This window comes from Erinaceus europaeus, chromosome 19 (assembly GCF_950295315.1).
Source record: "Erinaceus europaeus chromosome 19, mEriEur2.1, whole genome shotgun sequence".
Taxonomy (NCBI): domain Eukaryota; kingdom Metazoa; phylum Chordata; class Mammalia; order Eulipotyphla; family Erinaceidae; genus Erinaceus; species Erinaceus europaeus.
In genome coordinates this window covers 35,443,498-35,456,772 of record NC_080180.1, presented here as the reverse complement: position 1 = coordinate 35,456,772, position 13,275 = coordinate 35,443,498, and positions in this window count along the sequence as shown.

Sequence of the window (13,275 nt, the reverse complement as noted above, 5' to 3'; positions counted from 1 at the left end):
TGCTGTGAATATGGGTGTACATAGTTCTTTTAGATAGGTATCTCTGTGTTCTTAGGGTTGATCTCTAGGAGAGAGATTGCTGAATCCTAAGATATTGTTCTGAGGAATTTCCAATTTGCCCTGACATTTTTTTTTTATGACCAGAGTGTGGCTTTAATATATTTATTGACCTCAAGAAAGATACTCAGTATTCAGATATTTCCAAATGCCTTATTACAAGGTCGGGTTGATAATGGCTGTATTTTTTTATTATTTATAAAAAGGAGACATTGACAAAATCATAGGATAAGAGGGGTACAACTCCATACAATTCCCATCATCAGAATTTTGCATCTCAACCCCTCCCCCTGATAGCTTTCCTATTCTTTATCCCTCTAGATGTATGGACGCAGGGTCATTATGGGATGCTTCCCCACTGAACATGGATGTTGACAGGTTGATCCATACTCCCAGCCTGTCTTTCTCTTTCCCTAGTGGGGCAGGGCTGGGGAAAATGGCTGTATGTTTAAGATAATCTGGGAATAAAACTTCAACTGATGGAAATGCCAGGAAGATTCTACCATCTTTATTATATCATGAAACTTTGTGTTTTACTTGAATTATGTTTTTCAGCTTTGTACTGCAAATAGTTTAAGCTCACCAGGTAAAATTTTCTAGGCTTTAACACATGTATCAATCTTTTCTAGTTTTCATATATTTCAAATCTTTGAGACATCCAGTAGTCAATAAATTTGTGATCTATTATCATTTATCTACTTGTGTGTTGAGGACATGAATCAGTAAACACAACAGGAAGAGACTGTGTACTTTATGAGTTGGCTATGCAAGCAGTGAAAAGTCTGGGAACCTAGTGGTGACTTAAGCTGCCAAATTCTCATTTACTATAAGAGACATATATTCATGACAGTTACCATTATCAAGCACTTTAACATGTATTACCATATTCAAATCATCACAGGCCACCTGAGACAGGTATTTCAGTCTCCAAGAATTCAAGGTACAAGACTATTAAATTGCTTCAGAACAGATAACAGAGATCCAAAGCTGATTCCTGGTTCCATGACCAATGTTCTTTCCCATTTTCCTGTTTCATAGCAGAATTCATAAAACTGCTTTCAGAATTTTCTAGCCCTAGTGAAATATGCTCTCATAGCTGGTTATTTTAAATGCAGTTTTCCTGCAAACATTATCTTTCTTGGTGCTTTTCAATTCTTAGTTATATAACTTAGTGTCATTGTATTTGGCCTATTATAATTCATGTCCCCCAACATGTTGTAAAGACCTGGATTTTGTAAATGTTCTTGGGTACTTCATCATTTTTTATTATCAGGGAAAGAAAAATCAAAGCTACAATGAGTTATCACCTCACAACAAAGAGAATGCCTGTTGTTGGAGAGGATGTGCGAAGAAGGGAAGTTTTATATACCATTGGTGAGAATGTAAACTGGTACAGTCATCAGAGAAAGTAGTATGGAGAGGTCTCAAATTTTTAAAGTAGAAATCCCACACTAGTCTTTCATCCCAATATCTTGATATTTACCCAAAGACACAAATAATAATTTGAAGAGGCACATGCTTATATATTGTAGCATTATCTACTCTAATCAAGAACAAGAGACAACTGCAATGCTTATTGACTGACTGGTGACTAGAGAAAGAAGATTTGATATAGGTGCACAATGAAGCACTATTTGTCAATAACCACAACAATGTTAAACAACAAGGGCAACAAAAGGGAAAATAAATAAATAATTTTTAAAATGATCAAATTAGACTTAACCAAATGACTGATGGTAACTTCTTCTTTGTAAATTCTTTACCCTTAATTATCTGTCAAATCTCTTGGGTATGTCAGGTAAAATAGTCACAAATTCACAGTGACCAGGAAATAAAATTATTTAGCAACTTTTCTTTCTTACCATACATATGTTTCTATTTAGTGTCAACACTTTGTGTAGCTGAGTTTGCCTGGGTTTAATCTGGATTCTTATCCATTCTCTCCTCCAGATGGACTCTGAAGACTTCCATTCTTTCTTGCCACATTCACAAGCTCAGAGAAACACTGTAACTCTTGTAAAAGTGTTATTTTACTTGGAGGTCATTGAAAATTCACAGTATTCTCTACCAGCTAATTTAATGCTGAAACTATGAGTTATGTTTTGTCTTGCTACTACTCCTTGTTGAAGGATTCAACATCTGTTGAATGCAAAGCTGCAGGCTTTATATAGGATTTTGGATATTTATAAAAATTCTCTTAAGACTTTGATAACTACTAACTGCAAATATAGTTTTTTTTTTAATCTAATGCTATAATGGCCAAGAGGCAATCCACCTAGAAGAGTTTACACATTGCCATGCTCAGGGACTTGGTTCAAGCCCCTAACCCCCATCTGCAGAATGAAAGTTTCATTAATGGTGTCTCCCTCTTTCTCTTCCTTTTCCCTCTCAATTTCTCTCTGTCTCTATCAAACGAAAAAGGAATAAAGAATGAGCACCTGAATTTATTGTGCAGCTACTGAGCCCCAGAAATAACCCTTGTGACAGTAAGAATAATAATAATTAATAACAATAATAATATAACATATTACCTTTGATCACCAAAGATGTCAGTGAATTACCTCAGAAGCATTGTGAGAGAACAAAACAGGTAAATTACTGCAGTCGAGTAAATGAGAACAAGTGACTATGAAATGCTACAGGCTAACAAAGATCCCACTGGAAGACAAAGCCTTTGTCTCTATCAAAATAAGAATAATACACAGATGGAAATGAATTATACTACCAAATTTTCATTTTTTTTACTTAATATATATATATTGCATTCTTATCTTATCAACATACAAATCCATCTAACATATTTTCACAGCTAAATATTAGCATTCTGCATGAATAACCTATTATTTATTTTATCACTTCCCCATTAATTAATTCATACATGTTTAATTTGAAATATATTGATATGTACATTTATGGAACATTTTTTTATCTACAGTAAGCCAAGCATTTGCTCTTCAAAAGAAGTAATAGTACTCACAAACAGAAGTTGAGAAAGAAGAATAGCAAAGGAAATGCAAAGCAGAATTTGACTGAGTTTGGAGTGTAGCACCAAAGGAAAAAAAAAAAACTTGGGAGGAAGAATAGGGTAGATTTTCAGCTTTACTGTAGGGGTTGGGGATAGGGAGATAGACCTTTGGTCTATGCATCAAAAAGTTTGAGACATTCGATCCATTTTTCCCCTCTCATATAAATTGAATAGTGATTTGATTTGTGAGACTAAGTTAATAGGAGTGTATATTAACACCATTCCCACCACCAAAGGTCTGTGTCCCACACCCCTGCCCCCCAGTGAAGCTGAACATCCACCCTCACCCTCCACCCAGAGATTTTTACTTTGGTGCTATACTAAACTCAGTCAGATCCTGCTTTGATTTTCCCTTTCTGTTCTTCTTTCTCAACTTCAGTTTATGAGTGAGATCATCCCATCCTTTATCTTTCTGACTTAGCTCACTTAACATAATTCCTTCTAGCTCCATCCAAGATGGGTCAGAGAAGGTAGGTTCTTTGTTCCTAATAGCTGCATAGTATTCGATTGTGTATATATACCACAGCTTTCTCAGATATTCATCTCTTGTTGGGCACCTGGTTTGCTTCCAGGTTTTAGCTATTATGAATTGTGCTGCTATGAACATAGGTGTACACATATCTTTTTGGTTGGGTGTTAGGGAGTGTTTAGGATATATCCCTAGGAGAGAAATTACTGGGTCATATGGGAGGTCTATTTCTAGCCTTGTGAGGGTTCTCCAGACTGTTCTCCACAGAGGTTGGACCAATTTTCATTTCTGTCAGCAATGCAGGAGGACTCCTTTGTCCCCACAACCTCTCCAGCATTTGTTGCTGCTGTCCTTTATCATGTATGCCATTCTCACAAGAGTGAGGTGGTATCTCAATGTTGTCTTTATTTGCATTTCTCTGACAATCAGTGACCTGGAGCAATTTTTCATATGTTTGTTAGCCTTTTGAATCTCTTTTGTAGCGAATATTTTGTTCATATCCTCTGCCTATTTTTGTATGGGGTCATTTGCTTCTTTGTTTCTAAGTTTGGTGATTTTTTTCTGCAAAATTTTTAAACAGAGTACAACATCTAGGCAGATTCATGACAGAACAGAAGGTCCATTTACTTAGTCCTTCTTACCCAATATACTCTGTCTAGCTTTCAAGAAAACAGAAGGCAACTCATTAAGGGAATTATCAGTAATTAATAAACTTTCATCAGCTACAGAAAATCTTGGATTTCATAATTTCAACTCTTGCATTCTACCAAAGATGAAAGGAAGAGATTATAACAGTTCCCACATAAATTTCATAGAACAGAAACAGAATGCATATATCCTAACTCATTCTATGTAGTCATCATTATTATAACACTAAAATCAGTCAATGACAGTGAAAGAAAGAAAAAAGCTGCAGATGTATATTACTCATGAAGACAGATGAAAAATCAACAAAATATTGAACTCTACAATGAAGTGAATTATGTAACATGATAAAACAGATTTACTACAAGTATGCAAAACTAGTTCAATAGTTGGAAGTCAATGTCATCTACAACATCAACAGACACTGGGGTGGGGGGGAGTGGAGAGGTAACTTAATGACTATGTTAAGACTTTCATGCCTGAGGCACCAAAAGTCACAGCTTCAATACCAGCACCACCATAAACCAGTGCTGAGCAGTGGCAAATCAGACTATAGAAAGAAAAATCAAGTGACCTATCAGTAGTTACAGAGGAAGAAATGATAATACCTATGCACAATAAAAACTCATTAAAAAAAAAATAGAAAGCATTGTCAACTTGATCAACCAGTAGATATAGTCCTTTTTTTTAATTTTTGCTTTCATTTCTCTTGCTTTTGGAATCAAATTTCTGAAGACCTCACTAAAGTCAATTTTGTGAAGTATAGTGCCTATGTTTCTTTTAGCTAATATCTTGATTCCTTTCCATTTATAATAAGACCTGAAATCATATGGTGAAGTCCTCTAGTAATGTTTTTCTCAAATAAATTATAGCTATAAATTTTAGTTTCAGTTTACAAATGCTTAATTTCTACAACAAGGAAATTTAAAATTTTAATTTTAAAAAAACCCACAGAAGTCTTTTTACTGGGATACGTTGGGTCTATAAATCAATTTTCAGAAGAATTGAATTTTTTTAACAAAAGTGAACCCTCCAGTTTTCAAACATGGTATCTTTTTCTACTTATATCTTTTTATAGAGTATCTGACTTATGTGCATGAATTATAATCATAATTTAAGGAGTAGGTAGGGGGATGGGGACTGTGATTTATTCTCTTGGGTTGCTCATTGAGTACCATAATGGCCAGGTGGTACAGATCATAATTTGAGTGGACAGGGAGTAGTCAATAAGACAAACAAATGCAATCAACTATCAGCTACCTATTGAAGCCAATTCTGATGTCACTGAGAGAAGCCTTCCTTTCCCTACACTATCAGAAAAAAAATGTTCATCCAACTATAAATTTATTCATTCACTCAATGAGTATGAAATATATGCTCATGGGGTTCTATATATAGAAAGTGGACTGTAAGAGGGAACAGAGAAGCAGTGATCCCTGTTATTGCTCACCAGCAGTATAGCAAATAGAAATATGTTTAATGATCCTACAAGTACATTTACAACTTTTTGAGATCTCATAGAGGTGTGATATGTGCCAGTGTGAGAATGATTAAGACAGACAACATGATAAAGGGGTAGATAATTTTTCCAGATAATTAAACTAAGTGTTAAGGAGAAAGAAGAATTAAATGTTAACAGTGTTTCTTCAATGTCATAAAGACTTTTAACTGTAAACTTGTATGAATAGCCTCAAGCCATGACAGAGTTCCTTCATTCTAAGTTATTATGTATGGAAAGACACACTGCTTTAACAACAGCATTATGAGTGACTAAGAAACACAATACTTGTATGTACCATATTTATTGCAAGATACTGCTTCACTTTAAAAATTCTAAAATGTTAAGCACATTTCCTGTACATTTAAATTATAGGAAAAATTACCATAGTTATAGCCAAGTCTGGTGGGTTGGCACGTGAGAAGTGACAACATTCATGCCCCTGGTCTCCTCCTTGTGTGTGGGTATCACTTGTAACTTATTTCTGGTAATATATGTGTATATATGGCCATATTTTTATATTATATTATATCCCATATACTTTTTCCCCCAACAGATTCGCGCCCTCTCTGGCTTTGAGTAAGCAAATAATTATATCACAAGAGGGCCTATGGAGAAAACCAAATAGTAAGGAAATGGCAGTGCCTTCAGGAGCTTAGAGAAGAATGACTACTGACAGCCAGTAAGAAATTAAACACCTAAATCTTACAGTCACAGAGAAATAAATTTGATCAAAGACATGGGTGAGTTTAGAAACAAAAATTTCCCCACCTGAGCTTTCAGATAAAAACACAGTTCAGCTCATACTTTATGGCCTGTTGAGAACCTTAGCTGGGACTCAGCTGTGCTGTGTCTGAACTCCTGAGCCACAAAGACTATGAGATACTCAACTGATGCTGTTTTAGGCAGTGAGCTAGCTGCAGTTCATATAGCTGTGGAAAACGAATTACAGGAAATTCATTTGCCCCTCTAAGTTAAGCAGGTACGACCTGAATTGATCATTTTAATCCTTACAGTTTGACTGTTCTGGATAGATTTGAAAGTCAGAGAGGTGACTCAGCTATGAATTCCTTGCCATTTTATACATATGAGGCTCCAGGTTCAATCCCCAGCACCACATGAGAGCAACAAAGACAAGATGACTACAGATCCATGGATGGAGGAGCAATATTTTGCTCTTTCTCTCTCATTCTCTCACAAAATATTTTTTATTATCTTTATTTATTTGATGGAGGCAACCAGAAATTGAGAAGAGGAGTGAAGATAGAGAGGGCAAGAGACAGAGAGACACCTGCAAACTTACTTTACCACTCACAAAAATTTTCTCCTGCAGGTAGGGACCCGGGGCTTGAACCCAGGTCTTTGAACACTGTAATATGTGCACTCAACCAAGTACGCCACCACTAGGCCCCACAAAAGAATTTTTTTAATCAGGACTAGGAGGTGGTTTTGCAATAGTACACATGTGTGAGACACTGTGTTCAACCTCAAACATTACAATGAAAAAGAGAGAGAGGCAAAGAGGGATGGAGAGAGAGAGAGACAGAGAGGCAGAGAGAGAGAGAGAGAAGGTGGATTTGAAATAAGCAGCACAGACAATAACCTAGGTGCACAAACTCTTATTCCCAATTCTCTAAAAAGGGGGCTTTCTAGATCAGCTATGCTAAGCATGTAACCACACTGTCTTAGTTTTACCCTAAATTAACCAGATAAAACTCAGTTTTCTTAGCCACGCAGCTATTGAAACACTGCCCCACATTCACTCCATGTCTGATTAGCTTAACCATAATTCCAGACTTAACACAGATGGATTAGCGAAAAAGAAGAAGGTGGTAAAATGAGAAGGGGAAGAGTAAGAAACACTGGAATTCTTACTGGAATTCTTAAAATGCCACACAGTATGGGACCTTGTGGCTGCCAACCCCATATACCTTGAGTTGCTGGACTGCAGAGAATTTGACTTCTCCCCCTTCCCTGGCCGGATATAGCAGGTCCTCCAAGAGTAGAGAATAACTCTGAAGAAGCCCGAGGTGGGGTGTTGGAAGGTTGGATTCTTCAACCACCCAGAACAACTGACAGATGGAGCAGTTATGGAGCCAGGTGGGGAGGCAGAGCTGCAATCTAGCTGCCCGCCCATAGGCCCTTGCTTCCGCTGTGCTGGGATGTCCCACAGGAACCCAGGTGGGAGCAGGGGGCTGAAAAAGCAGGAGATGCCTAAATTAGCCCACAAAGTACTGTGAGCATTTGGGGGTGGGGGCCAACTGCCCCTTGCTTTACAGGGCGGAAAGAATCAGATCCTTCCTAATCTAGGGAGGGGGAGCTGCTTAGACTGTGCAGGAGGAGTTGACCATATGTTGACTTTGTCCTATAGGCAGGATTAAATAAACTCCCCACTGAGACCCATAAATCTCCATCTCAACCAAATGAAAGGAACTGAAGCATTTATAATGCACCTTGCTTCTCAGAAAGTATCGATATTTGGCAGCTATTCCACACCATCTCTTTCACTTCTGTCAGTAGCACTTTTCTTCTCTTTTGTCTGTTCTCACTCACCAGTGAACCGAAACATAACCAAACATAACACTTTGCCTGTACTATCCTTCATTTTTTCGTGATCCCCTTTAGCCAACATGTTCATCTTTGCTAAAATTAGAAATTGGGTGTCATTGCTGCATGCTCCTCTCTATTCTAAAATGGGATATACGCCAACTATCCAAAACTAGTTCAACACTTAGAAATAAATGTAACCTACTCCTTCAGCACTCTATAGAAAAAAAAAATAAGTGATCCATTAGTAGATGCAGTAAAAAGCATTTGACAATACCCATGCACAATAAAAAGCTCTTAAAGAATTAGAAATACAAGGGAATACACTCAAACTAATTAACCAGTAGATGTAGTCTTTTTTTTTTTTTTTTTTTTTTTTTGATGGTTTGCTTTTGTTTCTCTTGCTTTTGGAATAAAATGTCTGAAAAACCTCACCAAAGTCGATATTGTGTAGTGTAGTGCCTCCTCCTCCTCCTCCTCCTCCTCCTCCTCCTCCTCCTCCTCCTCCTCCTTCTCCTTCTCCTTCTTCCTCTTCTCCTTCTTCTTCTCCTCCTCCTCCTTCTCCTCCTTCTTCTTCTTTTTTGTTTGATTTTTTGCCTCCAGGGTTGTTTCTGGGTCTCCAGTGCCTACATTATGAATCCACTGCTCCTGGAGGCTATTTTTTCCCCTTTGTGTTGCCCTTGTTGTTTATTGCTGTTGTTGTTATTATTATTGTCTTTGCTGTCATTGTTGTTGGATAGACAGAGAGAAATTGAAAGAGAAGGGGAAGACAGGGGAAGAGAAAGACATCTGCAGAACTTCTTCATGGCCTGTGAAGCGACCGTCCTGCAAGTGGGGAGCCAAGGATTTGAACCAGTATCTTTACCTGGTTCTTGCACTTTGCACCATGTGAGCTTAACCTGCTGCATTACCACCAGACTCCCTGTGCCTATTTTTCCATTTATAAATTGAAAAACAAGAATTGAAATTATTTGCTGAGGATCAGGGTAGATAGCATAATGGTTATGCAAAGAGGCTTTCATGCCTAAGGCTCTGAAGCCCTAGGTTCAACCTCCTGCATCACTATAAGCTACATCTGATCTATGCTTTGATTAAATTTAAAAAAAAATGTATGGTGAAATCCTCCAGTACTGTTTTTCTCAAGTAAATGTTTGCTATGCTGGATCCTTTTTTATGACCACGTAAATTTTAGATTATATTTCCGGTTCCTTAATTTCTAAAAAACAAAATAGTTAATTAAAAAAACAAACATGGGATACATTGAGTTGGAAGACCAGTTTGGGGGAGAATTGAAATTTTAACAGCACTGAACCTTCCCTTTTACAAGCATGCCATCTCTCTCCATTTATTTATCTTGATAGAATTTCAAACTTATTTACATGAGCTACAGTTAGAATTAGACTTTTTGTCCACAGGTTAGGAAGATAGCAGAATGGTCATGCAAAAATACTCTCATGCCTGAGTCTCCAAAGTCCCAGGTTCAGATCCTTGCACCACCATAAACCATAGCTGAGCAGTGGTCTGGTACCTCTCTCTATGTCTCTCTCCTATGGTCTCTCTCATTAAAATCAATCAATAAATAATGTTTATAAAGCATTTTTGTCCTTCGAAATGTATATGGGAGGGAGTTAAGAAAGGGAGGCTAAAATGGCATCATAATATACTTTGTAGGGTACATTGCAATCTATAAAACATGTTTACTTCTATAACCGTGGTAGATCCTGAAAGTTTGTCTATAATACAGAGGAAGGCTCCCCTTATTAAAACTAGCAAAAATAAAAGGGGAATCTCAAACACCTGATCTGAGGAATGTCGCCCAGCAAATAAATAAAAGTATGGGTTTAATATTAAATACCTTCAACTTCTAAATTCATTCATTTTTACCATCATACATCTGTCTCTATGTCAATTTCAAAGATGTCTGTGAGTAGGAAAGAGGCTTCAATTTATGCAAACAAGTATGGCTTACTGAAGTTGGAATCTGAAGCCAGCCCTAAAGCTTCTGCAGCCAGGGAAGCAGGAAGAGGACACTCTGGGCACCTAATTTTCTAGGTATGTCTAGGTTTTGGGACTTTGTTAGAAAGTGAACCACTTCTTTCTAACAAAGGTAATGGGTAACCTAGATATACACCAGTTTCTGTGAGAGAGAGCTTATGTTCACACGTATCCATAAACTACTGCAAAATATATACCTGAAAGCAGAAGTACACTAGAGTTTGCAGTGAGTACCTACCTAACACTTCCTCTCCACTATTCCAAGCTTGGGATCCATGATTGCTCAACAATTTGTTTGGCTTCGTATGTTAACTCTCTTTTCAGTTACCAGGTTCCAGATGCCACCAGGATGCTGGCCAGGCTTCCCTGGATTGAAGACCCCACCAATGTGTCCTGGAGCTCAGCTTCCCCAGAGACACACCTTACTAGGGAAAGAGAGGCAGACTGGGAGTATGGACCGACCAGTCAACACCCATGTTCAGTGGGGAAGCAATTACAGAAGCCAGACCTTCTACCTTCTGCAACCCTCAATGACCCTGGGTCCATGCTCCCAGAGGGCTAGAGAATGGGAAAGCTATCATGAGAGGGGGTGGGTTATGGAGATTGGGTGGTGGGAATTGTGTGGAGTTGTACCCCTCCTACCTTATGGTTTTGTTCATTAATCCTTTCTTAAATAAAAAATTTAAAAAAAAAGAAAACATAAATTAAATGGTTTGGGGGAAAAAAAGTGTGTGTTGTAAGGAATGGAATAAAGTGTATTAGATTCTAGCCACCCCCACCCCCCAAATATTGCAGTATGTAGGATACTCCTTGGAACCGAATCTTGACTTTGTATTTGGTTATTATTATTATTATTTTAAATATGCATTTACTTATTAAAAAAAAAAAGAAAGTGAACCACCTGAGATGGAATTAGAGTATACTATGAAAGGAAAGGTCTCACCCGAGTAATGAAGCTAAAGGGCTGTCATTCCACACGTGAAGTCTCTGGACACAGTCTGAAGTGAAGCATGTTGAGGTGGCAATTGTTGCGTTGGTTAGGTTGCAATCGGCAGATGCAATATTATTTGGTATGTATTGGGAGAGGCATATGGGAAAGTGGGCCCTATCCAAGGGTTCCAGGACTGGGGGAAGTAGGGGCTCTATAGTGGAGATGTGAGGTTCCTGCTGTCTTAGGGTTCAAAAAGACAATCGATAGTTAATGTTATCATCACATTATTTGGTAATTGGGTTAACTTTGAAAAGTCCTTTTGTTAGGGTTTGCTGTACAGTACCCAGTATCTTGTATATAGCTGTGCTATTGGATGCTTCTGATCTACTTGGTCTAGGCTTTTGAGAGAGTCTGCATATCAATTACACAGCCTATAAAAAAGATTCAGTTTGTGTTTTGAAAAACTTTGAGACATACAATTGATTTTCCCCCTCTCATATTAATTAACTAGTGATTTATATGACTACATTTTACTAGGAGTGTACATAAACACCATTCCCACCACCAAAAGACTGTGACCCATCCCTCCCACCCACTCCCACCCCCCACTGGCCCAGGAAGCTGCATGTCTACCCCTCACCACAGGGCTTTTACTTTGGTGCCCTACTTACAATTTGGTCAGGTCCTGCTTTTAGTTTCCCTTTCAGATCTTCTTACTCAACTTCTGTTGATAAGTGGGATCATCCCATACTCATCTTTATCTTTCTGACTTAGCTCACTTGACATAATTCTTTCCAGCTCTGTCCAAGATGGGTCAGAGAAGGTGGGTTCATTGTTCTTGATAGCTGCATAGTATTAAATTAAATTAAATATTTTATTTGTTTTCATTTTGAACACTTCTTACATATATGTGATTTTAGGATTTTAGATGTGTGTGTGTGTGTTTGTGTGTCTGACTTTTTGTTTTATTTCTTTATTGGGGGATTAATGGTTTACAATCAATAGTAAAATACAGTAGTTTGTACATGAGTAACATTTCCTCGTTATCTACATAACAGTTCAACCCCCACTAGGTCCTCCTCAGCCATCATGTTTTAGGACCTGAGCCCTCTCCCATCCCACCCCAGAGTCTTTCACTTTGGTGCAATACACCAACTCCAGTCTACATTCTACTTTGTGTTTTGCCTTCTGTCCTTGTTTTTCAACTTCTGTCTATAAGTGAGATCATCCCATATTCTTCCTTCCATTTCTGACTTATCTCACTTAACATGATTTCTTCAAGCTCCGTCCAGGATGAAGGGAGGAAGGTAAATTCACCATTTGATATAGCTGAGCTGTATTCCATCATCTACCAAAACTTCCTCAGCCACTCATCTGTTGTTGGACACCTGGGTTGCTACTAGGTTTTGGCTATTACAAATTGTGCTGCTATGAACATAGCTATACACAAATCTTTGTGGATGAGTGTGTTTGGTTCCTTAGGCTATAACCCCAGGAGAGAATTGAAGGTCATTTGGTAGGTCCACTTCTAGACTTCTGAGAGTTCTCCAGACTGCTCTCCACAGGGGCTGGAACAATTTACATTCCCTTCTGTACTACATACAGATCTTTGATCCATACTCCGACAAGGATAAAGAATAGAGAACCTTCCAGTGGAGGGGATAGGATATGGCACTCTGTTTGGTGGGAATTGTATGAATTGGACCCCTCTTATTGCACAATCTTATCTATAATTATTAAAGCTCTAATGCTAAAAATAAGTTGAAAAATAAGAAAACACAAAACATATCTTGGACTGGGTTTGGTGTGTTACACCAAAGTAAAAGACTCTGGGGTCAGGAGGAGGGTTCAAGTGCTGGAACATGATAGTAGAGGAGGACCAGAGGGGACTGAATTGTTATGTGGAAAACTGTGAAATGTTACATATGTAAAAACTACCATATTTTACTGTTGACTGTAAACCATTAAATTCCTCAATAAAGAAAAAAAAAACAGCTGAGGAAAGGCACCAATGCTTTGTATTCTGCTTTTCTATCTAAATGTAACATCAGTACTGAAACTAAAATGAGGTTCTTTTCTTTTTCCCTACATAATGGTTGTTTATTTTA